Below are 26,300 nucleotides of genomic sequence, written 5' to 3'. Positions count from 1 at the left end.
CAGAACTCCCTATCCCAGAGCAGAGAATGTTTGCAAGATGAGGTAAGCGGCACTCACCACAGGCAGGATAGTCTTTGGCGTCAACAGGCAGGGAATCAGAGAAAGGCAGTTCAGGGGTAAACCACAAGAAGGGTCAGGCAGGCAGGGTTTGGCAACGGTAAAACAGTCCAAAGGTAAACCACTAGAATGGTCAGGCAGGCATGATTTGGCAACGGTAAAGCAGTCAAAGGGTGAAACCACTAGAATGGTCAGGCAGGCAGGGTTTGGCAACAGAGAGGCAATCCAGAACAATAGGGATTAATCAAGAAGAGTGTTCAGACAAGCAGAGTTCAACAGCAGTATATCAATCTAGCAATTTAGGGGTTAACAGGCAGAGTGGTCAGACAAGCAGAGTTCAGCAGCAGTATATCAATCTAACAATTAAGGGGTTAACAGACAGAGTGGTCAGACAAGCAGAGTTCATCAGCAGTAAATCAATCCAGCAATTTAGGGGTTAACAGACAGAGTAGTCAGACAGGCAGGGTTCATCAACAATAAGGAAATCAGAGCAATAACGATCTATCACACCCAGGAGCACACAAAGTAACACCTATACTTGGGCAATGATAGATCGTTCTGAGCAACTTACATAGGCGCAGGATTCCCGCCACAGGAATCCGGACCGGCATCAGAGAGAGCAGCATCCGGACCCGACACAGCCCCTGACAACGAGCTGGAAGGAGACGCCGCGCCCCTAGCAACAGCTAGAGCGGTGCAGCGTGACACATCTTAAATGACATCTGAGTATATTGCACATGCACAACATAAGGGATAAAATGCCTAGTCCAGGATTGTCAGGTAGTGGTTAACAACAATAAACTTTATTACCCCCAATCCCCTTAAATTACACACAAGCAACTGAGATGAAGAAAAAGAGCATTTATTACATTTTTGTCACCGATCAGAAATTGAACCAACTAAACTTTTCACATCATGGCGGCAAGTGAGTACTTAACTTCTCATGCATTAAGAGGTAACGGCCAAAAATATTGGGGGCTGCAACAGCACCACCCAATATTAGTGTAGAATGGGGAGTAAAGGAGCTCTCCTGACTTGCCTACCTAAGAGGTAGAGAGGCACCCTAGGCCTGCACCTAATGTAGTTACTTTGCCTACCTGCCTGACCATCGCCCTAACCCACCCCAAGTGTGCTAATTATGCAGGAATGCTACCCCAGGTTGCTAGAAAGTTAAGGATATTCCAACCCTTAAGGGGCCAGGATCTTGTTAGCCGCTCAAACCAACTAAAGTCAGGGGGAGATCAAACTAACATACACAGGATAACAAAAGGCTGACTTAACTGACCCTACCCACTAACGTGCCTGCTCTAGCAACATTAAGGCAGCCGTTCCCTCGTACCCTCATTAAAAGCTATCTGCCTTAGAGACAGAGGGCGGGCAATGCTGAATTCTTCCAGTAAAAAGCAAAAGAGAGTCTGTAACTTCCGCAACATGAATTTTTAAGCTCTAGGTAACTCACAACCCATCAACATGCAACAATGCTGCAACTTACACACAACACACATCCAACTATATTATCATCCCTGCCAGGCCTTTACCCTTAATACTATTAAGGGCTCTACACTAACATAATGGAATTATTCCAAATTGTTTTTGGGATATCTGCAAACATGTCAAAAAAGGAGAGTTTTACACTTCATCAATTTCCTTTAAGTTTTGAATTCAAGTGAAAAAATGGTTCCAAAAACCTGTTGAAAAATATCGAAAAAAATTGATTGTAATTGCGGATGTTGATGCTGTCTGCGCATCGTACGGGTGACTTTTCCAATATTTCAACCAATATTTTTCCAGCACAAACATTGTGTTATCATTTACATTGTGATCACACCGATGCTGAAAAACACACATGATAAGTTGATAAACATCCGATAAACATGCTTTCCAAGATGGAAATTGAACCCATAATTGTATTTAGCAATGCAATAATAACGTGCTCTAACATATCTGAGCATTGTCTGTTTGCGCTTTTGTGTACCTTTTTATGTTGCATCATTTTCATTTCTGACCGTTCTACTAGATTAAACAGAAGTGTTCCTGATAAAATGTAATGGCTAAGAAAAAAAGAAGCAGAAAATAAAATCAGTTATGCTTGCATACAATATTAGTAGAAATAGAGGTCCCAAACAGGAGCATGGTTCCTATAAGTGGAGTTCAGATGTGGGTGTGACTGAGGGGGATAGTTATCAAGCCATCAACCTCAAATACGCTGGAATTCCGCAGCGTATTTGTGGCGAGGCTGATTCACCTTAGTTATCAAGCCCTGCTGCCCGGCAAAAGTAGAATTTTGTGACGTAAGCTTAGATCCGCCGGACTCAGTACGACACAGATCGATTCTTACGTCACTCCAGATGTTCCGCAAACAAGTGCGGCACAATCTGACTACTTTTGCTAGTTATCAAAAAACTAGCAGGTACGCTCGGCACTTTTCCGGCACAGCGTACCTGGTTTTCAAACCGCCGCCCTGGAGGCAGCGGATCCCATAGGAATCAATGGGAGTCTGACCATAGCGAAAGTTCATGTTCGCTGCTGCCAGAAATCCCATTGATTCCTATGGGAGATGTCTACACCTAACACCCTAACATGTACCCCGAGTCTAAACACCCCTAATCTGCCCCCCTACACCGCCGCAACTAAATAAAGTGTTTACCCCCTAAACCGCCGCTCCAGGAGCCCGCTGCAACTATAATAAACATGTTAACCCCCTATACCGGCGCCCCCGGAGCCCCCCGCAACTAAATAAAGTTAGTAACCTCTAAACCACCGCTCCTAGACCCCGCCGCAACTCTTATAAATGTATTAACCCCTAAACCGCCGCTCCCGGACCCCACCGCCACCTACATTATACCTAGTAACCCCTATCCTGCCCCCCTATACCGCCGCCACCTAGAATAAATTTATTAACCCCTATCCTGCCGATCCCGGACCCCGCCGCAACTAAATAAATAGTTTAACCCCTAAACCGCCGCTCCCGGACCCCGCCGCAACCTATATTAAACTTATTAACCCCTATACTGCCCCCCCCTACACCGCCGCCACTGTAATAAAATTATTAACCCCTATCCTGCCCCCCCTACACCGCCGCAACTCTAATAAAATTATTAACCCCTAAACCTAAGTCTAACACTAACCCTAACACCCCCCTAATTTAAATATTAATTAAATACATCTAAATAAATGTAACTCTTATTAACTAAATGAATCCTATTTAAAACTAAATACTTACCTTTAAAATAAACCCTAATATAGCTACAATATAAATAATAATTATATTGTAGCTATCTTAGGATTTATATTTATTTTAACTAGGTACAATAGCTATTAAATAGTTATTAACTATTTAATAGCTACCTAGCTAAAATAAAGAGAAATTTACCTTTAAAATAAAAACTAACCTAAGTTACAATTACACCTAACACTACACTATACTTTAATAAATTATTCCTATTTAAAACTAAATACCTGTAAAATAAACCCTAAGATAGCTACAATATAATTAATAATTACATTGTAGCTATTTTAGGATTTATATTTATTTTACAGGTAACTTTGTATTTATTTTAGCTAGTTAGAATAGTTATTAAATAGTTATTAACTATTTAATAACTACCTAGCTAAAAGAAATACAAAATTACCTGTAAAATAAATCCTAACCTAAGTTACAATTAAACCTAACACTACACTATCATTAAATTAATTAAATTAATTACCTACAAATAACTACAATTAAATACAATTAAATAAACTAACTAAAGTACAAAAAATAAAAAAAGCTAAGTTACAAAAAATAAAAAAAATAAGTTACAAACATTTAAAAAATATTACAACAATTTTAAGCTACTTACACCTAATCTAAGCCCCCTAATAAAATAACAAAGCCCCCCAAAATAAAAAAATTCCCTACCCTATTCTACATTAAAAAGTAAAATCCTAAAATAGCTACAATGTAATTATTAATTATATTGTAGCTATCTTAGGGTTTATTTTACAGGTAAGTATTTAGTTTTAAATAGGAATAATTTATTAAAGTATAGTGTAGTGTTAGATGTAATTGTAACTTAGGTTAGTTTTTATTTTACAGGTACATTTCTTTTTATTTTAGCTAGGTAGCTATTTAATAGTTAATAACTATTTAATAGCTATTGTACCTAGTTAAAATGAATTGAAAGTTGCCTGTAAAATAAATATAAATCCTAAGATAGCTACAATATAATTATTATTTATATTGTAGCTATATTAGGGTTTATTTTAAACGTAAGTATTTAGTTTTAAATAGGATTCATTTAGTTAATAAGAGTTAAATTTATTTAGATGTATTTAATTAATATTTAAGTTAGGGGGGTGTTAGGGTTAGTGTTAGACTTAGGTTTAGGGGTTAATCATTTTATTAGAGTTGCGGCGGTGTAGGGGGGGGCAGGATAGGGGTTAATAATTTTATTACAGTGGTGGCGGTGTAGAGGGGGGCAGTATAGGGGTTAATAAGTTTAATATAGGTTGCGACGGGGTCCGGGAGCGGCAGTTTAGGGGTTAAACTATTTATTTAGTTGCGGCGGGGTCCGGGATCGGCAGGATAGGGGTTAATAAATTTATTCTAGGTGGCGGCGGTATAGGGGGGGGCAGGATAGGGGTTACTAGGTATAATGTAGGTGGCGGCGGGGACCGGGAGTGGTAGTTTAGGGGTTAATACGTTTATTATAGTTGCGGTGGGGTCTAGGAGCGGCGGTTTAGGGGTTACTAACTTTATTTAGTTGCGGGGGGCTCCGGGGGCGCCGGTATAGGGGGTAGAACAGTGTAGTTAGTGTGAGTGCTTAGTGACAGGGGTATCAATAAAGCTGTAAAAAAGCCGAAGAGCAGCGAGATCGGATGAGTGATAACTATCACAGTCCGCTGCTCATCGCCCCGTACTTGGTGCGCAGCTTTTTGACAGCTTTTTTTTATAACTTAGGCGAACGTATTCAGGTCCGCGGCGGCGATGTGAGGCGAGCTTAGGCAGGCGCATTGGACCGGCGAAGGCAGGTAAAGTAGACGGCTTGATAAGTACCCCTCTGAGTGTCCAATCACAGACAGCAAAGCAATTGTATCAGGCCTACGTAGAAGGTTGGTATTTCAGTGCATCCTTTAGGGGGGTTACAATGGGTGAGGGTTACAGAGTTCCCTAACACCTAAAAATTAGCTAGAGGATCCTCAACTGGGATCCATTTCCCCCTTTCTCAGCCCCGTGCCCATATCAGACCAGACCCCTAGTCCTGTAGCCACTTATGTGTGCAGCAACATATAAAAATGTATAGATGGTCTAGGGATCTTGTAATCAAGACAAATATTTTGAACAAACTAACATTTTGTGTTTGGCGTGGACTAAAAGATAATGTTGGTGTGATCATTAAGTTAAGAGTTTTAAAAATTTTGTTGCCCTTTAAAGCCAAACACTAATTTAAACCAAAATTTAAAATGATGTTTTAATAAAAACAAATTCCATCATCCTGAAAGATCAGTATATTTGTGCCTAAAAATGTAAATTGATAACTGTTTAAGTGTAAATCAACTAAAATACAGCCATATCTCTTGTGTACCTCCCACAAATACTCATTGTACTTGTTAGTCAAAAAGAATCAACAGGACGGACCTTTCACCAAACTAGCAATAGTAGGAAGAACCTATCAGATTACTTGGTAGGAGATACACAACTGCTATTTAGTTTCAATCAGAAAATATTTTTTTCATGTGGATGACGGAAATGTTTTGAATACAATTATGATCCTGGCATATTTCAAAGGCATGAAGCAAAAAAAATCTTCTAGTGTGTTGTTTGATCCACAAAGTTCTTACTTCTCTTGAAATCTGGATTTCATTTAGATACCTATAAGAAAGAAATTTAAAAAAAATATTATTATTTTTTAGATAAATCTACTATGACTACATATATAATTTTTCATTCCAATATGTCTAGATTTGGATGTGACCATCGTTTTGAGAAGGAAAATATCCTGTAAAGCAGCCAGTATATTTCCTCGAACAATCCGAACATCCCTAGAAGTTCTTTTGTAATCCATTTAACACGGTCTCCTCATTCCATGCTAGAAAGATAACCAAAAACTATTTTGGTTGGCTCCCTGTCCATAACAATGGCTGTATTATATAATTTTATGTCATCCAAGCTTGAAATGCTGATGTTTGGCCATCAGACAAAAACCACTAATCCAAGAATGTTTCAGTCTATTACAATAGCACAGAACAGCTTTGCTGGATACAATAACAATTGTTCTATTGTTCTGGAATGCTATCCAACCCTATAATAACAATAACTTTGTGTCGTTACTTTAAATGCTCAGCATTCTTTCTTGTCATTAACATATTCTTACATTGTCACCATTAAACCATTCATGACGTGTCATTTTTTTCTCCGTAATGTGTCTCTTTAAAGTAGTATCTTTACTTAGGCTTTGCAGGGAGTTGAAAATATATTATTCTCCCTACTGAAATTATTTGTCCAATTGTGCTCCACCTGAAATCTTGCCCTTAATATGGAATTAAAGTATTAAGTTAAATGTCTCTTTAAATTACCAGTAACTACAGTAGATCTGCATAGTCAACAAATGAATGATAAAAGGACAATACAATAGCCCTTGCTCTGAAATTCAAATGAGTAGTAGATTTTTTTCTGACAAATTTCAAAGTTATATATATTCACATTCCTCACATTCCTCCTGTATCATGTGACAGCCATCAGCTAATCATAAATGCATATACGTATACTGTATTCTGTGAATTCTTGCACATGCTCAGTAGAAGCTGGTGTTTCCAAAAGTGTAAATATAAAAAGACTGTGCACATTTTGTTAATGGAAGTAAATTGAAAAGTTGTTTAAATTGCATGCTCTGGCCCATATTTATCAAGCTCCGTACGGAGCTTGAAGGGTCGTGTTTCTGATGAGTCTTCAGACTCGCCAGAAACACAAGTTATGATCTGAGCAGGCGGACAGGAATCGCCGGAAATCAACCCGATCGAGTACGATCGGGTTAATTGACACCCCCTGCTGTTAGCCGATTGGCCGCGAGTCTGCAGGGGGGGGGGCGTTGCACCAGCAGCTCTTGTGAGCTGCTGGTGCAATGTTAAATGCGGAGAGCGTATTGCTCTCCGCATTTAGCGAGGTCTTGCGGACTTCATCCGCACTGTCGGATCAGGTCCGCAAGACCTTTGATAAATAGAGGCCATTATCTGAATCATGAAAGTTTAATTTTGACTTGAGTGTCGGTTTAACAGCTTCAATGTACAAATATGTGTGTGAATGAGAGAGAAAATGCAATGAAGGGTAAAGAAAGTGTTCTGTTGGGTAGGATAAAAAAACTTGTTGTAGAGGGAGAAAAGGACATACTGTTTTACTAAAGAAATTAAAGGGACAGTCTAGTCCAAAATAAACTTTCATTATTCAGATAGGGCGTGCCATTTTAAACAACTTTCCAATTTACTTTTATCATCAATTTTGCTTTTTCTCTTGGTATTCTTAGTTGAAAGCTAAACCTAGGTAGGCTCATATGCTAATTTCTTATACCTTTAAGGCCTCCTCTTCTCTGAATGCATTTTGACAGTTTTTCACCACTAGAGGGCATTAGTTCATGTGTGTCATATATATAATACTGTGCTCACGCACGTGGAGTTACCTAGTTGCCAGTACTGATTGACTGAAATGCAAGTCTGTCAAAAGAACTGAAATAAAGGGGCAATTGGCAGAGTCTTAGAAACGAGGTAATCACTGATGTAAAAAGTATATTAATGTAACAGTGTTAGTTATGCAAAACTGGGGAATAGATAATAAAGGGATTAGCTATCTTTTTAAACAATAAAAATTCTAGTGTAGACTGTGCCTTTAAGATAGGGTTGCAAGGGAAGCATCTGAGATCCACCATGTGCCCATGACTGATATACACCCTTAATTCTTTGAATTAAAGGGACAGTCAACAACAGAATGTTTGTTGCCCAGAGTCCGCATTTAGTCCAGAGTTGAAGAGTTGAAGTGCATTATCATTTTCATTTCAAAGGTTTTTCTTTCCATGGTGTTTTTGAAGTTGCCACTGAGAATTTTGAGGTTTTGGATGGAGTGGTCAGGTTGGGTGAAATGGTGATCAACAGGGGTACAGTATTTTGTTTCACAGTGATTTTTGATTGAGTGTCTGTGTAAGTTCACCCGAAGGTGCAGTTTTTGACTTGTTTCTCCAATATAGCATCCCACTTCACATGCAGTACAATGTATCATGTATACCACATTATAAATGTATAGTTGGTCCAATAAAATAGTATCATTGCTCAATGCAATACTCTTGTTATTTTTAATATATATATATATATATATATATATATAAATTTAATATAGGTATAGATATATACAGATATACAGTATATATATATATGTAGTGATGTCGCGAACAGTTCGCCGGAGAACAGTTCCCGGCGATCTTAGCTTGTTCGCGTTCGCAGCGGCGGGAGAACATATGCGATGTTCGATCCGCCCCCTATTCGTCATCATTGAGTAAACTTTGACCCTGTATCTCACAGTCTGCAGACACATTTAAGCCAATCAGCAGCAGACACTCCCTCCCAGACCCTCCCAGCTCCTGGGCAGCAGCCATTTTAGATTCATTATGATCCTGTATTCTTAGTGAGAGGAGTGATAGTGCTTCTGCTGCTGATTTTATAGGGAAATTGATAGCTAGGCTAGTGTATTCAGTGTCCACTACAGTCCTGAAGGACTCATCTGATCTCTGCTGTAAGGACAGCACCCCAAAAAGCCCTTTTTAGGGCTAGAACTTCAGTCGTTTTTTTTTTTTTTTTTAAATCTAATTGCATTTGCCTGCCTGTAGCTGTGTGTGAGGCTCACAGCATATACTGTGCCTACTTGCTCACTGCCACCACTCATATCTGGTGTAACATTAGTGTAAATTTAAAAAAAAAAACTTTTACATCAGTTTGCTAGTGTAATCTAATTTCATTTTCCATCAGGCCTGTGTGTCAGGCCCACAGCATATACTGTGATTAATTGCTCTGTGCCACCACTGATATCTGGTGTAACATTAGTGTAAATTTAAAAAAAAAAAAACTTTTACATCAGTTTCCTAGTGTAATCTAATTTCATTTTCCATCAGGCCTGTGTGTCAGGCCCACAGCATATACTGTGATTAATTGCTCTGTGCCACCACTGATATCTGGTGTAACATTAGTGTAAATTAAAAAAAACAAAAAACTTTTACATCAGTTTGCTAGTTTAATCTAATTTCATTTTCCATCAGGCCTGTGTGTCAGGCCCACAGCATATACTGTGATTAATTGCTCTGTGCCACCACTGATATCTGGTGTAACATTAGTGTAAATTAAAAAAAAAAAAAAAATTACATCAGTTTGCTAGTGTAATCTAATTTCATTTTCCATCAGGCCTGTGTGTCAGGCCCACAGCATATACTGTGATTAATTGCTCTGTGCCACCACTGATATCTGTTGTAACAGTAGTGTAAATTTTGTAAAAAAAACACTTTTTTGACTGTGAAACATCAGTCTGCTAGTGTAATCTATAAGCAGTTGCCTGCCTGCCAGCGTGTGCCAGGCCCACTTGCCAACTAGTGCCACCACTCATATCTGTTGTAACAGTAGTGTATATTTTTTAAAAAAAAACATTTTTGACTGTGAAACATCAGTCTGCTAGTGTAATCTAATTGCAGTTGCCTGTCTGCCAGCGTGTGTGCCAGGCCCACTTGCTAAGTGCCACCACTCATATCTGTTGTAACAGTAGTGTAAATTTTGTAAAAAAAAACTTTTTTGACTGTGAAACATCAGTCTGCTAGTGTAATCTAATTTGCGTTGCCTGCCTGCCAGCGTGTGTGCCAGGCCCACTTGCCAACTAGTGCCACCACTCATATCTGTTGTAACAGTAGTGTAAATTTAAAAAAAAAAAACTTTTTTGACTGTGAAACATCAGTCTGCTAATATAATCTAATTGCAGTTGCTTGCCTGCCAGCATGTGTGCAAGGCCCACTTGCCAACTAGTGCCACCACTCATATCTGTTGTAACAGTAGTGTAAATTTAAAAAAAAAAACTTTTTTGACTGTGAAACATCAGTCTGCTAATATAATCTAATTGCAGTTGCCTGCCTGCCAGCGTGTGTGCCAGGCCCATTTGCCAACTAGTGCCACCACTCATATCTGTTGTAACAGTAGTGTAAATTTTAAAAAAAAAACTTTTTTGACTGTGAAACATCAGTCTGCTAGTGTAATCTAATAGCATTTGCCTGCCTGTCAGCGTGTGTGCCAGGCCCACTTGCCAACTAGTGCCACCACTCATATCTGTTGTAACAGTAGTGTAAATTTTTTTAAAAAAAACTTTTTTGACTGTGAAACATCAGTCTGCTAGTGTAATCTAATAGCAGTTGCCTGCCTGCCAGCGTGTGTGCCAGGACCACTTGCCAATAGTGCCACCACACTACCTGAACGATACAACATCATACCTGATGTTTTAAAGCAAGTTATTCCAAACAATTTAGGAATTTTAGGTGATTTATGCCCTTTATGGCTTAAAAACAGACTCTGCATCAACTATGTAATTTTCCATGGGAGTTTTGCCATGGATCCCCTCCGGCATGCCACAGTCCAGGTGTTAGTCCCCTTGAAACAACTTTTCCATCACTTTTGTGGCCAGAAAGCGTCCCTGAGGGTTTTAAAATTCACCTGCCTATTGAAGTCAATGGCGGTTCGCCCGGTTCGCCCGTTCGCGAAATTTGCAGAAAATTTTAGGTTTGCGACATCACTATATATATGTAGGAAAATGTATTTATAAATACTTACAACATATTCCCCTATGTGAAGAACATTGGAATGGAATGTGAAATGTTTTCAGTATATGCATAGTTAAACACCTCATTAAAAATTAATGTTGCATAAATATAATTTTTCATGTTTTCAGTTACTTGACTGAAAAGGGCACCAATGCACTTATATATATTTATGTCTATATATGTATACATATATATTTTTGTGTTTATATGTGTATATACACACACATAGACACAAAGACAAACAGACACACACACATATATATATGTAGTTAAAGCACGGACTGCACTCACTGGATTTTAGTGAAAAAAATCTTAAATTTAATACAACATAGCCTGTGTAAGAATTTTTCACTAAAATCCAGTGAGTGCAGTCTGTGCTTTAACTACTTGGATTAATTTTTGACTGGGGACCCTGGTTGTTATCCTAGAGGAAGTGGGAGTGCAGATACATAGGGAATGTGTATATATATATATATAATATAGTAAAGATCCACACTCACTGGACTTGTGTCAGTTGTGATATTTATTATAGTGATGTTTCTGAGCAATATATATGCCCCTTCTTCAGACTAGTTTGAAGAAGGGGCATTGTTGCTCAGAAACGTCACTATAATAAATATCACAACTGACACAAGTCCAGTGAGTGCGGATCTTAACTATATTGGATACAATTTATTTTTCCTGGCAGTTGCTGTTTCTTTTGAGATGTGAGTGCAAATCCACCCTGACTGTTCTCTCTCTCTCTCTCGCTCTCTCTCTCTCTCTCTCTATATATATATATATATATATACATACAAACAAACATATACATACTTAGACATGTGTATGTATGTATCTCTCTCTCTCTCTCTCTCTCTCTATATATATATATATATATATATATATATATATATATACAAACATATACATACTTAGACATGTGTATGTATGTATCTCTCTCTCTTCTCTCTCACTCTCTCTCTCTCTCTCTCTCTCTCTCTATATATATATATATATATATATATACAAACATATACATACTTGGACATGTGTATGTATGTATCTCTCTCTCTCTTCTCTCTCACACTCTCTCTCTCTCTCTCTCTCTCTCTCTCTCTATATATATATATATATATATATATACATATATATATACATACAAACATATACATACTTGGACATGTGTATGTATGTATCTCTATGTTAAAGTCCTTTGCAGCCTGTTTTTTCCACATTACATTTGAGACCTAATATCACTAAGCCCATATAACTTATTCATGCAATTTTCTTTATTAGATCGTGTTTATTGTGAGTGTAACTCTACTTTTAAATGTATTTTTGTTGTTTTCTGTGCAACTTTTTAGTCTTGTGTAAACAGTTAACCAGCGCTCTAAAGTCGCAATATCCCGAAGTGCGTTAAATTCAATTTTACTCAAGGGAACGCGTTTACTTTCAGCTAGTAAAACGCATGCTATTTCCGTTGCGTACAAAAAGCTAAAAAAAATGCAAGATCATTCACCCGTATCAGTTAGCACACCACTCGTAATCTAGCCCTTTGTTGGTATCCTTTGTTGAAGGAGCAGTAATGCACTACTGGTAGCAGCTAGCTCCCAGTGATCCATTTCTGTTCGTCAGCATACCTAGGTATGCTTAAAAAAAAAGATACCAATGTGAACTAAGTCAATTAGTAAATAGAGAGAACAAGAGGGCGACCCCTAGTGCAGATCAATTGTGGACGAGTGGTGAATATCTGCTTATGCTTACGAATGGATACTCACAGAGTATACCCTCTGTGAGTATCCATTCGTAAGCATAAGCAGATATTCACCACTCGTCCACAATTGATCTGCACTAGGGGTCGCCCTCTTGTTTTCTCTCAAAATTTACAGACTACAGATACATCTTCTGCGTTTGGGAGGAGCAGCCCTCAGTTCAGTGCGCAGTCTGCTGGGACACTGTGAAGTTCCCAGATCGTTCACCTAGGCACTACCTCTGCCTTTCCATACTGTGAGTATGTTTGCACTTGCATTATTTCTTTTATAAAAAAATTGGCTACACTAGGAGGCGCCCTTCTCTCTCTGCTCAATTAGTAAATAGAGATACATTAGAAAGTTGTTTAAAATTGCATTCTATATATAAATCATGAAAGTTTAATTATGAGTTTACTGTTACTTTAACTACTTTAAGTATAAGGCCCACATCTATATACCACCTTACTTTATGAATTTGCATACATGGAAATGAAAAGGGACCATGCAATATTCATATTCTGCTTTTGCACAATCAAATAACAATTAACTAAAATACTAATTTGTATCACATGTATTTTGCTGGCTGTCTTTTTTTCCTTAATGAGAATTCATGTTTCTATATGCCAGACATTCAGATAGGATAAACTGTGAAGTCACAGTATAAATTATTCCCAATATTCTCAACTAAAATATTTTCTTAAGCCCTGTGCAGAAGGTTTCAACAAGAGATAAATTTAAACATTATTGAAACAGAAATTGAGAAACATGTTTACAGTCTAAAGATGATGAATGGAGAATAAGATAGAATGTCAAGGGACTACTTGTTGAAGGGAATACTGTCATCAGGCAACAGGAGAAGGGTCAATGACTCCAAATTTAAAAGCTTCTATGACACAGGTAGACTTTGCAAAGAGTATCAATATAATTTAAATATTTCCAAATCTACTGACACTAATATAGCTGCATTTTGTTTTCAGCTACCACTAGATTGTGTATCTGTTTAACATTTTTTAACCCCCTGTACACATTTTATGCAATTCATTTTTTTTTTTTAGTGAAAATCATTAGATGCATTTTTCTAATGGATCATGCTTGACCCATGCTTTTTAAATATAATTTAAAAATGACTTTTAATGCCATTAATGTAGAGTAGCCAATCACAAGATACATTTATTTGCAGCCACCTATCACCAGCTGTTGTTAAAAATAATAAAAAAAGGCTTCCAGGATAATTAAATAAAGCATTGATCACAATCTATCGACCTATCTAGTTTTTCTCTTCAAGAATACCAAGAGAATGAAGCAAGTTTGATTACAGAAGCTATATATCTTCTCTGGAGGCTATATATGTGACATATGGGACAGGAGGGCATGTATCTTGTCTAGGGCTGGTCTGCTATAATGTGTTTTACATTAGCAGACTCGTATAGGGAGCATAGTTCTGTAGAGATCATAGATCTGGTTTGGGTCTTGTTCTGTTGTCATCTACATTGTGATGTGTGAGTACTACAATTTGGTTTTGGATTTACTTAGTTTATTCTAAAAAGTAATATATGGCTGTGTGTGGTTTTGAATATTTGTTTTTGTTTATATCTATACGTTTTAAAAGGTATAGTGTCTACTAGAATGCTAGTTGCTTTATAATTTCCTATGTGTATGAGTTTTGCAACTCCTGCTTATTAAAATATCAAATATACAATTTTAAAGGTGGTTGCTATACCTGGGCCACTGGTTTGTTTGTGTCTACCGAGCCAAAAGGTACCCATCCTCCCTGGCCAAACATGCCACTAGTGATGCTGTCATCATGGGCAGGTGGCAGCTGAAGAGAGCGAGTGCAGTGCAACAGCGCTGATCAGAGTTCTATTGAGTCTCTGTCTCACTTTGTAGCTCTGCAAAGAACAATGCAAGAACCTTTTAAGCCAGAAGTAAAAATGTGCTGTGACTTCCAGGCTCCTGGAGAAACATGTAGGTTGTGGTAAAAAGGGGGCATACTGTCTTCTTCCAGAAAAAGAAAGAGTGGGTGACAACGGATGCCTCCAAAATCTACCAGTTGTCCATCATTTATATTTACCCTTAATCCCTCGGTTGCCAAAAAAGGGATCCAATACTTTGTAGCTTGTGTCTCTGGCAGAAAAGGGGTTAAGTATAAAGCCACATCTATATCACTTTACTTTGTGCAGTGGCATAAATAGATTATATGATAATCAAAACTAAATGTTCATACTTTAAAAAATAAAATCATGTGAATATTTGTTCTCCTTCCCTTTTTTCATATGCCAGACATACAACCCCAATAAACTGGAGTCACTCAACTTGCAAACTAATGCTATTTAAAATATGAACAAAATTATTTTTTAAGCCACAAAGTGTACGTAAGGTACAACAGCATATATATTTATAAGCACTAATGTGAAAGGAATGAAGGAATATGTTTAGATGATGAATGTGGAAAGATGAGAGGAACATTTCAGATATGTTGAAGGTAATGCTGTCATCAAGCAAAATGAGAAGTGACAGTGCCTTAGAATTTAAATGGTTGTACGACATTCATCAAAATAGTTTTGCAGAAAGTATCAATATCATTTTGAAAACAAACTCCAAATGTATTTACAAATTTTGTCTTCAACAAATACTACTTTGACTGTAAACTCTATAATTTCAGCCTGCTGCTGAATCTGTTGGGGTTTTACAAATAAAGATAATAATTTATAAAATATTTAAATATACAGGTGTATTTAAGAGTTACAGTGCATATTTTATATGTAACTAACAAACAACTCTGAATAAAAAAATTACAAAATAATGCTAGCAAAATGTGAATTTTCCATAAATATAAAGTATTAATATTAATAACACCAAAGAAAAAAACAAACACACACACACATATATATATACTGTATATAAAATAATATATAAATAAATATATATATATATATATATATATACATACATATACAATGGTTTTCTTCATCATTCATTCAAATAGTTAAATCCTAAATACACAAATAAATTTATTATGCAATACTAAAATATTTTAATAATAATAATGGTACTGAGAACCTAATGAAAACAATAGTGCTATTGGGATTTGTTTATAACATAATTGATTCAGGATTTTGGTAATAATCATTGTAACAAATAAGAAAACAAAAACTGTGTATCAATTGTCAATCAATATTATACATAAACAAATGATGTATTGTGTCTATGCATAACAATATATTTATGTGTAGCACATCATCTACAGACAAACATACATACAAGTTACATACACAGATTAATGCTTACAACATTACAGCAAGTCTGAACTCTCTTCTTAAGACACAGAATTTGTCCCCTTTATAATGCAAAAACTATCCAAACAGCTAGCCAGATCTATTCCCAGACACAGTTAACCAAACAAGGGCTAGAATTGAGTGATTGGAGATAGAGAAAGGGGATACTAATCACGGCTGAAGCGTAATATACAAAATAAAGATTCAAGCTAATGTCTTTATATTTGTCAGGGGTCAGATTTCCCATCCAGTTGGCCTAGGCATTTGCTCTTTACAGAAGGGAAGGACTATGCAATTACTCTGTGCCTCTCTTTGGCTTGAAACATAAACTTGCAGCTTTAAAAAGACAAGCAGGAATGATCACGTCTAGACTTGGCAATGTGTTGGTTACTGTGTGAAATGCTGAGACAAGAAAATTCTCGTCTTAATAAACCTACCCCTAATATGGTTTAAAATGTAGTCCACATGGCTATAATGTTTTCCCTGCCGTTATTCCATCTTTTCATAGGTAGAAATAGCGCTGGGCAGCAGTGTGTAGTTAACCCATACCGAGTTTACATGGGTTTCTATGTAAAATAGGTTGCATTATGTTTGTAGAGGTTTGGTTTCATTTAAACTTTTCTGGGCTTGTATTTCATCTCCCTAATTATCTGAGTTGTTTCACATTGAATTAACACCACTGTAATAAAAAATAAGCTTAAGAAATCTGTAGGGAAGATAAAGCTCTCCAGTAACAATGTTATCCCAAGGATCATTAGATTAATTAGATTCAATAGTTTTGAATTAGTTAAAAGACCACTAAACACAGCATAATTGCATTATCAATAAATGCATAATAAAGAGACAATGCACAACCACTTAGTTTGAATTTCAAATGAATAGTAGTTTTTTTCCCCTGAAATGTCAAAGTTAGCTACATTTAATTTCCTAATACATCATGTGACAGTCTTCAACCAATCACAAAATGCATATACACGTATCCTATCATTTGGAGCATGCTTACTAGGAGTTAATACTTGATAAAGGGCCAGATTACAAGTGGAGCGCTAATTAACACTCCTGCTCGAGCGTTAACTGCGCTAGAAGTTAAACTTTTTGCACTTGTTGCGCGTTGCGCTCATATTAGAGTTGAAAATAAAATGTTTTTGCTTGTGTGCTAACCCGACGAGCACAAAAAGACGAATTTACAATAATGTATTTTTGATGTGTTTTGTGACTTTTTTGACTCATAGTAACATAGTAGATTAGGTTGAAAAAAAAACAGAAGTCCATCAAGTTTAACCAATACAAATCTTAATATACTTGCAAAAAAAGCTTCAGCTATTACTCATGTAACAGTTAACCAGAGATCTGAAGTCGCAGTAATCATTCTAGCATAAAACACGATTGCGCTCAATCGATTGCGTTTACTTTCAACTTGTAATATGAGCAGTAAGTCCAATGAACGCAAACACCCATGATAATCCCCTTATCACTTGTGCGGAAACATTTGCGCTCCACTTGTAATCTGGCCCAAAATGGCTTATATCCCTTAAGAAATCTGTAGGGAAGATAAAACAAATGTGCACATTTAGATAATGGAAGAGAATTGTAAAGTTGTATTTGTGAGCTATTTGTATCATGAAAGTTTAATTTTGACTTGACTGTCCCTTTAATCAGCTCCATAGGTGACATTGTAGGCATTTTTTTCTTTGACTTCTTAGTAAATCTAGCAACATGGATATTAGACAGTGGAAGTTCATTGAACATTATGAATTTATTTTTAATATAGGGATTTGATGGTTTGAATATCCAATCCATAATTGTAGCTTTTTTTCCTTCAGATTTATTTTATTTTCAATCAAAATTCTTATTTCAATAAAAACTTTACTGTGTCTTTTGATTTAGTTTGGAAATTACTAGTTTATGCACACTATCCTACTATAAAAGGCCAAGTGTGTTTGTCCGAAGCTGTCATGCGCAGTAGAGACAGCACGATGACAAACACACCTGGCCTTAGATTCCCTACTTGATCTGCCGAATGCCACAAGATGAAGTGGGTGTGGCCGAGCGTGCGTGAGGGGCGTCACTGAGCATGAAGGGGGCATGGCATAGCATGAAGGGGGCTTGGTCTAGCGTGGAGGTCCGTGAAGGGGCGGGGCCTATCACGAAGGTCTGTGAAGGGGCGTGGCCGGGGCGGGTCCGGGAAAGGCCGTGGAGAGAGCTCAAACAGCTCAAAAGAGGGGAGAGAGATCAAGAGGGGAGAAATAGAGAGAGGGGGAGAGAGAGGGGAGATGGAGAGGGAGAGAGAGAGAGGGGAGAGAGAAAGAGGGGAGATGTGGAGAGAGAGAGAGGGGAGAGAAAGAGGGGGAGAGAGAGAGGGGAGAGAGAAAGAGAGAGGGGGAGATAGAGAGAGGGGGAGAGAGAGGGGGAGAGAGAGAGACAGAGGGGTGGTCAAAAGGGAGAGGGAGAGAGAGAGAGAGAGAGAGAGAGAGGAGATGTGGGGAGAGAAAGAGAGAGGGGGGAGAGAGAGAGGGGAGAGGTGGGGAGAGAGAGAGAGGGGAGAGAGAGAGGGGAGAGAGACAGAGGGGGAGATAGAGAGAGAGAGGGGAGAGAGAGAGAGGAGAGAGAGAGGGGAGAGAGACATTTTGGAATGTGTGTGCTGTTGCATTCTTTGACAGAAGCAGTGTGCTTTCAGTGATGTTACAACCTTTTTAACAGCTGTACATCGCATTTAGGATTATTTTTCACAATAGAAAGCAGAAAAGTTACATTGTTTGCAGGAATTTTACACAGTTTAAAGGGACAGTCTAGGCCAAAATAAACTTTCATTATTCAGATAGAGCATGTAATTTTAAACAGTTTTCCAATTTACTTTTATCACCAATTTTGCTTTGTTCTCTTGGTATTCTTAGTTGACCTAGGAGGTTCATATGCTAATTTCTTAGACCTTGAAGCCCACCTCTTTCAGAATGCATTTTAACAGTTTTTCACCACTAGAGGGTGTTAGTTCACGTATTTCATATAGATAACACTGTGCTCGTGCACGAGAAGTTATCTGGGAGCAGGCACTGATTGGCTAGACTGCAAGTCTGTCAAAAGAACTGAAATAAAGGGGCAGTTTGCAGAGTCTTAGATACAAGATAATCACAGAGGTTAAAAGTATATTATTATAACTGTGTTGGTTGTGCAAAACTGGGAAATGGGTAATAAAGGGATTATCTATCTTTTACAACAATAAAAATTCTGGTGTAGACTGTCCCTTTAAAGTTACACAAACTTTACAAACTCCCCTTTTCCTCTTTCGGACCATCATCTCCTCACTTGTAACATCACATCTCTCCCTACAACTCTCCCTCCTTCTACCCCTTACACCAAACTTCACAGAAGCATCAAGTCATTAGATCAGAAATAGCTTGCTAGCTCTCTCAAACCTCTCCTCTTTTCCATCCCCTCTTTTTCCTGCCCTGATGAATCTATTTGCCACTATAACTCCACCCTTACATCAGCCCTTGACAATCTGGCCCCACCTACCATAGCTCGGAAATCATACACTCATCCTCAGCCCTGGCATGCTCCTCTGACACGGTACCTATGCAGATGTTCCCGTACTGCTGAGCGACACTGGAGAAAATCTCAGAGTTCAGATGACTTTCTTCTCTTTCTTCAAAACCAAAACGTCTGTTCTCCACGTGCAATACTCTTCTCTGCCCACCCCCACATCCTACTACAACTTCTCTCTCAGCTCAAGATTTTGCCAGCTATTTTAATAACAAAATAGACTCCATCAGAAATGAAATCAGCTCTCAACATACTACCGGTCTCAAACCCCCTCAAAACCTCACTATAATACAAAACCTACATAGCCATAAATTTATCTCTTTTGCCCCTGTTACAGAGGATGAAGTTTCTGCCCTTATACTATCCTCTCACCTTACTACCTGTCCCATCGACCCCATCCCCTCACAGCTCCTACCCTCCCTCTCTTCTACCCTTACCTCTATACTCACACACATCTTCAACCTCTCCCTCAGCACTAGTATATTTTCCTCATCTCTTAAACACGCATTCGTCATACCTATCCTCAAAAAACATTCTCTTGACCCAACGTCCCCATCCAACTACTGCCCTATTTCCCTACTCCCTCTTAGTATATGTACGTCTATCTCATTTCCTTACACTTAACTCCCTCCTTGACTCACTGCAATCTGGATTTTGCCCCCACCACTCCACAGAGACAGCAATTGTTAAAGGGACACTGAACCCAAATTTTTTCTTTCGTGATTCAGATAGAGCATGCAATTTTAAGCAACTTTCTATTTTACTCCTATTATCAATTTTTCTTCGTTCACTTGCTATCTCTATTTGAAAAAGAAGGCATCAAAGCTTCTTTTTTGTTTCAGCCTCTGGACAGCACTTTTTTATTGGTGGATGAATTTATCCACTAATCAGCAAGAATAACCCAGGTTATTCACCAAAAATGGGCCGGCATCTAAACTTACATTCTTGCATTTCAATTAAAGATACCAAGAGAAGGAAGAAAATTTGATAATAGGAGTAAATTAGAAAGTTGCTTAAAATTGCATGCTCAATCTGAATCTTGAAAGAAAACATTTGGGTTCAGTGTCCCTTTAAGGTTACCAACGACCTACTTACAACAAAATCCAAAGGCCACTTCTCTCTGCTTATCCTCCTTGATCTGTCTGCAACCTTTGACACTGTCGACCACCCTCTTATGCTCCAAACCCTCCAATTCTTCGGCATTTGTGACACAGCTCTCTTGTGGTTCTCTTCCTATCTGTCTAACCATACCTTTAGTGTAGACTTCTCTGGGGCATCCTCTACCCCGTTACCACTTTCTGTTTGGGTACTGCAAGGCTCTGTCCTTGGTCCTCTTCTCTTCTCTATCTACACATCATATTTAGGTTCCTTAATAAAATCCCATGGGTTTCAATACCATTTGTATGCCGATGAAAACCAAATCTACCTCTCTGCACCATCTTCTTCCTTGCAAACACGTGTCACTAACTGTCTTTTTCATATCTCATCTTAGATGTTCTCTCACTACCTTAAGTTAAATCTCTCCAAAACTGAGCTCCTTATTTCCCCCCCTTCTTCAAAAATCTCCACCCCCAACTTCTCTATAACTGTCAATAACTCAATCATTACCCCTACCCCCCATGCTCGATGTCTTGGGGTCACACTTGACTCAGATCTTTCTTTCATTCCTCACATTCAGTCCTTGGCTAAAGCCTGCCGCTTCCACCGTAAAAATATCTATAAAATTAGACATTTCCTTTCACAACACACAACTAAGATTCTAAACTACTCTCTCAACCTTTTCTGCTTTGATTACTGCAACTCCATCCTCTCTAGTCTCCCTAGCTACTGCCTAGCTCCTTTACAATCCATAATGAATACCTCTGCCAGGCTACTCCTCCTTACACGTCGCTCTTCACCTGCTGCACCTCTTTGCCAATCCCTTCAATGGCTACCTCTTGCCTCCAGGCTTAAACACAAAATTCTCACTCTGACATACAAAGCCATCAACTGCACTGCTCCCCCCTATTTCTCAGACCTTGTCTCCAGATACTCTCCCTCCCGACCCCTTCGCTCTGCCCACTATCTCCTCCTCTCCTCCTCTCTTGTTACCTCCTCACATTCCCATTTACAAGACTTCTCCAGACTGGCTCCCATCTTATGGAACTCTCTTCCTCGCTCCACAAGACACTCCCCTAGTTTTGAGCTTTAAGTGCTCACTAAAGACTCTACTATTAAGGGATGCATACAACCCACACTAACCTTTCCTAACTCCACTGCAATCCCCTTGAACCCTTTAGCATGTAAGCCTATGAGCCCAGCTGTTTGTAGATCACCCTCATAATAGCCAATTAAAACAGTGCAACTCTCGGCAGTGACCTCTACCCATTTGACCCCCTATAAATGTTACCTTGTATACCGCCTATATTTATAGCGCTGCAGAATCTGTTGGCGCTCTACATATACCTGATAATAAAATAATAACATAATATTATTATAAATATAACATAATAAATATAAAAAGTCTTCAGGAAAAATTTTTGCAAAATGCAGCAAAAATGTAGAGCTACTGCACTGTATTGTACATGCTGAAGTGCATGATACGGCTTGTCTAGAAGACAGCAATGTCACTGATCTGTGAATGTGCACCACTTCTGTCACATGGTACAAGAATACTTAAATTCCAAGATGGCGGTGCCCAGTGTGAGAATACAGAAGTGCCCAGTGTGAGAATACAGAAGTTCACTAAGTAGCAGGTTTGAAGGATTAAAATAAGAGAATAGCTTTAAACAGAGCTGCAGGCAAAGGAGGAAAAACTAAAGCATGATGACTAGTATGATGACTAGTAACTCTGCTGCTTTAGTTTTACATCAGTTTATTGTCCCTTTAAGTTTCATGCATCTCTAAATTAGAAAAGATTGTCATAAAAACAGTGATTTCCTGAACTACTGACCACCAGGTAGGAACTTGTGGGGGCTGTTATGAATAATCTATTTTTCCTTTCATATGGCATAATGGTGTGAGACCCCTCAGTTTCAGAGTAGCCATGCCCTATAGGGACCAAGCTAAGTACATATTGTGAGCCAATGACAAGAGGAATATGTGCAACGCCTCCAATCTAGCCCCCAGTAGTACTTTGCTGTTCCAGAGCCTACCTTGGTATGCTTTTCAATAAATTATACCGATAGAACAAAGTCAATATATTAAAAAGTCCCTTATACTTGCATGCTCTGTCAGTGCAATCAGCCAATAGGATTGAGGTTGCATTATACTGGCTGATTGGAACAGCCAATAGAATGCGAGCTCAATCCTATTAGCTGATTGGATCAGCCAATAGGATTTTTCCTACCTTAATTCTGATTGGCTGATAGAATCCTATCAGCCAATTGGAATTCAAAGGACGCCATCTTGGATGACGTCATTTAAAGGAACCTTCATTCTTCGCTTGGATTTCGTTTGAAGCGGATGCTCCGCGTTGGCTGGATTGAAGATGGACCCGCTCCGCTCCAGATGGATGAAGATAGAAGATGCCACCTGGATGAAGCCTTCTGCCCGTATGGAGGTCCTCTTCTTCCCAGATCTGATGAAGACTTCTGCCCATCTGGAGGACCACTTGTGCCCGGCTGGGTGAAGACAGCTCAAGGTAGGGTGATCTTCAAGGGGGTAGTGTTAGGTTTTATTAAGGGGGGATTGGGTGGGTTTTAGAGTAGGGTTGAGTGTGGGTGGTGGGTTTTAATGTGGGGGGTATTTTTTTTTTTTTTTGCAGGTAAAAGAGCTGATAACTTTGGGGCAATGCCCCGCAAAAAGCCCTTTTAAGGGCTATTTGTCATTTAGTATAGGGTAGGGATTTTTATTATTTTGGGGGCTTTTTTATTTTATTAGGGGGATTAGAGTAGGTGTAATTAGTTTAAAAAAAAAATATTATTTTTTTATTTTCTGTAATTTAGTGTTTGTTGTTTTTCGTACTTTTGTTTATTTAATTAAATTTTAATTAATTGTAGGTAGTTTAGGTAATAAATTTAATGATAGTGTAGTGTTAGGTGTAATTGTAACTTAGGTTAGGATTTATTTTACATGAAAATTTGTCTTTATTTTAGCTAGGTAGTTATGAAATAGTTAATAACTATTTAATAACTATTGTACCTAGTTAAAATAAATACAAACTTGCCTGTAAAATAAAAATAAATCCTAAAATAGCTACAATGTAACTATTAGTTATATTGTAGCTATCTTAGGGTTTATTTTATAGGTAAGTATTTAGTTTTAAATAGGATTAATTTATTTAATTGTAGTTATTTTATTTAGATTTATTTAAATTATATTTAAATTTGGGGGTGTTAGGTTTAGGGTTAGACTTAGGTTTAGGGGTTAATAACTTTATTATAGTGGCGGCGACGTTGGCGGCGGCAGATTAGGGGTTAATACATTTAATATAGTTGCGGCAACGTTGGGGGGGCTGATTAGGGGTTAATAAATATAATGTAGGGTTCGGCGATGTTGGGGTGGCAGAATAGGGGTTAATACATATAATGTAGGTGGCGGCGGCGGCGGCCGGAGCGGCAGAGTAGGGGTTAATAATTATAATGTAGGTGGCGACGATGTCGGGGACGGCAGATTTGGGGTTAATAAGTGTAATATTATTGGTGTTTAGACTCGGAATTCAAGTTAGGGTGTTAGGTGTAGACATAAAATTCCTTTCCCCATAGGAATCAATGGGGCTGCGTTAGAAGCTGAACGCTGCTTTTTTGCAGGTGTTAGGTTTTTTTTCAGCCGGCTCAGCCCCATTGTTTCCTATGGGGAAATCGTGCACGAGCACGTTTAGCCAGCTCACCACTACCGTAAGCAGCGCTGGTATTACAGTGAGATGTGGAGCAAAATTTTGCTCTCCGCTCACTTTTTTGAGGCTAACTCCTGATTTAAAAAAACCCGTAATAGCAGCGTTGTCTTAAGGGAACATTGAAAAAAAAATGCTAGTTAGCAACGCACCTCTGTTACCGCAAAATTCGTAATCTCGGTGAATGTTAAGAAAAAAGCATGGCTATTCAAAAGGAAACAGATATGTGCTCTCCACATATTAAAAGTTCCTTATTTTGCTGATAGTGATCTTAGGATCCATCACAATTCCTTAAAAAATGTATCTAATGGTTTTCAAATCACCATTAAAGAGATACTAAACCCAATTTGTTTCTCTCATGATTCAGATAGAGCATGCAATTTTAAGCAACTTTCTAATTTACTCCTATTATCAATTTTTCTTCGTTCTCTTGCTATCTTTATTTTAAAAAATAAGGCATCTAAGCTAAGGAGCCAGCCAATTGTTGGTTCAGAATGAAAGCACTTGTTTATTGGTAATTGCAATTAGCCACCAATCAGCAAGCACAACCCAGGTTGTGAACCAAAAATGGGCCAGATTCTAAACTTACATTCTTGCTTTTCAAATAAAGATAGCAAGAGAATAAAAACAGTGCTGCTTCCTGCTTCAATAACCCTTTAACCTTACTGAATTAACCCCTAATCTTCAAACAGGTAGAGGGGTGTGTCTATAAGGTCTGTGGTGTTGGGTAGTAATATGGTTGGAATCTGTGTGTGACAGGGAGGGGTATTACATCTTGGAGTTGAGTTTGGGCATGACAGAGGCAGGGTATTGGTGCCCCTAGATAGCAGAATAGGTGGCTATCAGGAAGGACAACTACACAAAACCCCTGCAAATAATGTGGAGTGGTTGGAAATTCTGCAATCACATCCCCTTTTTTTGTGGGTGAATGATGACTAAAATGTTAGCTTGCTTAGTTCTGCCTTTTCTTATACCCCTTCTGTTAAACGTATCTGAATTACAAACCCATTGTGGGCGTTTATAGGAGAGCCTTGAAAACTGTCAGCAATTAACATACAGTCTAATCTCTGTAGCAACAAATCTTATGGCACTTATGGTCATTAGCACCTTCACCCGTCTTAATCTGAGCTCTGATTACACTCAGATGAAATGTTTGTGCAATCATAGACAGTTGTTAAAAGGAAGACGCACTCCGTTAGTGTTAAGTAGATAATCTGCTAGAGTGATATCCTTCACACTTACATCCCTTACTGGCATTGTCAAAAAATAAGCATGGTGCCTCAAAATAAGAGATGGCATCTAGAAGGTGTTTGCTAGAGGTTTGACCTTTTATGGTTGTGAAAAGAGTTTATGCATTTCACTTTATTAAAAGGGATCAATTAACACACAGGCTTGTGATGTAATTGCTAAATGCACCACATTTCCATTTTATTTGTCTAATGGTAATTTTTGGATTATGAAATGATGATATTAAAAGACCAGAATGTTATTGTTTAAAAAGATAGATAATCCCTTTATTACCCATTCCCCAGTTTTGCATAACCAACACAGTTATAATAATACACGTTTTACCTCTGTAATTACCTTGTATCTAAGCCTCTGCAGACTGCCCCCTTATTTTAGTTCTTTTGAGAGACTTGCATATTAGCCAATCAGTGCTCACTCCTCGGTAAATTCACGTGCGTGAGCTCAATGTTATCTATATGACACACATGAACTAATGCCCTCTAGTGGTGAAAAACTGTCAAAATATATTCAGATTAGAGGCAGTCTTCAAGGGCTAAGAAATTAGCATATGAACCTCCTAGGTTTTGCTTTCAACTGAGAATACCAAGCAAAATTGGTGATAAAAGTAAATTGGAAACTTTTTTTTTGGACTTGACTGTCCCTTTAATAACTCAGATAAGGATTTCATATTGTTTTTGGGAGGTAACATTTTAGAACATCAGGGAAATTAGTGTCAGAAATATTCTTGTGCAGCAGCTAAGGTTAGTGTAGAGCTCAGCATAGGCTTGGAGCAGCCTTAAGGGTGAAGGTTCAGTGGAGTGAGATTGTGCTGCAGTGTTGGAAG

At 38.2% G+C, this 26,300-nt stretch overlaps 1 long non-coding RNA gene across 1 annotated transcript; it reads right to left on the bottom strand.

Moving 5' to 3' along the window:
- Nucleotides 1-5,529: 5,529 nt before the first annotated feature.
- LOC128643779 (uncharacterized) lies at nt 5,530-15,264 on the bottom strand. Its single transcript, XR_008399882.1, has 2 exons — nt 14,322-15,264; nt 5,530-5,911 (listed from the first exon to the last, which is right to left on the bottom strand). It is a non-coding gene; the product is annotated as an uncharacterized LOC128643779 (long non-coding RNA).
- Between the last annotated feature and the right edge of the window lie 11,036 nt (nt 15,265-26,300).

Source organism: Bombina bombina, chromosome 1 (assembly GCF_027579735.1).
Source record: "Bombina bombina isolate aBomBom1 chromosome 1, aBomBom1.pri, whole genome shotgun sequence".
Taxonomy (NCBI): domain Eukaryota; kingdom Metazoa; phylum Chordata; class Amphibia; order Anura; family Bombinatoridae; genus Bombina; species Bombina bombina.
This window is presented reverse-complemented; position numbering and strand designations above follow the sequence as displayed.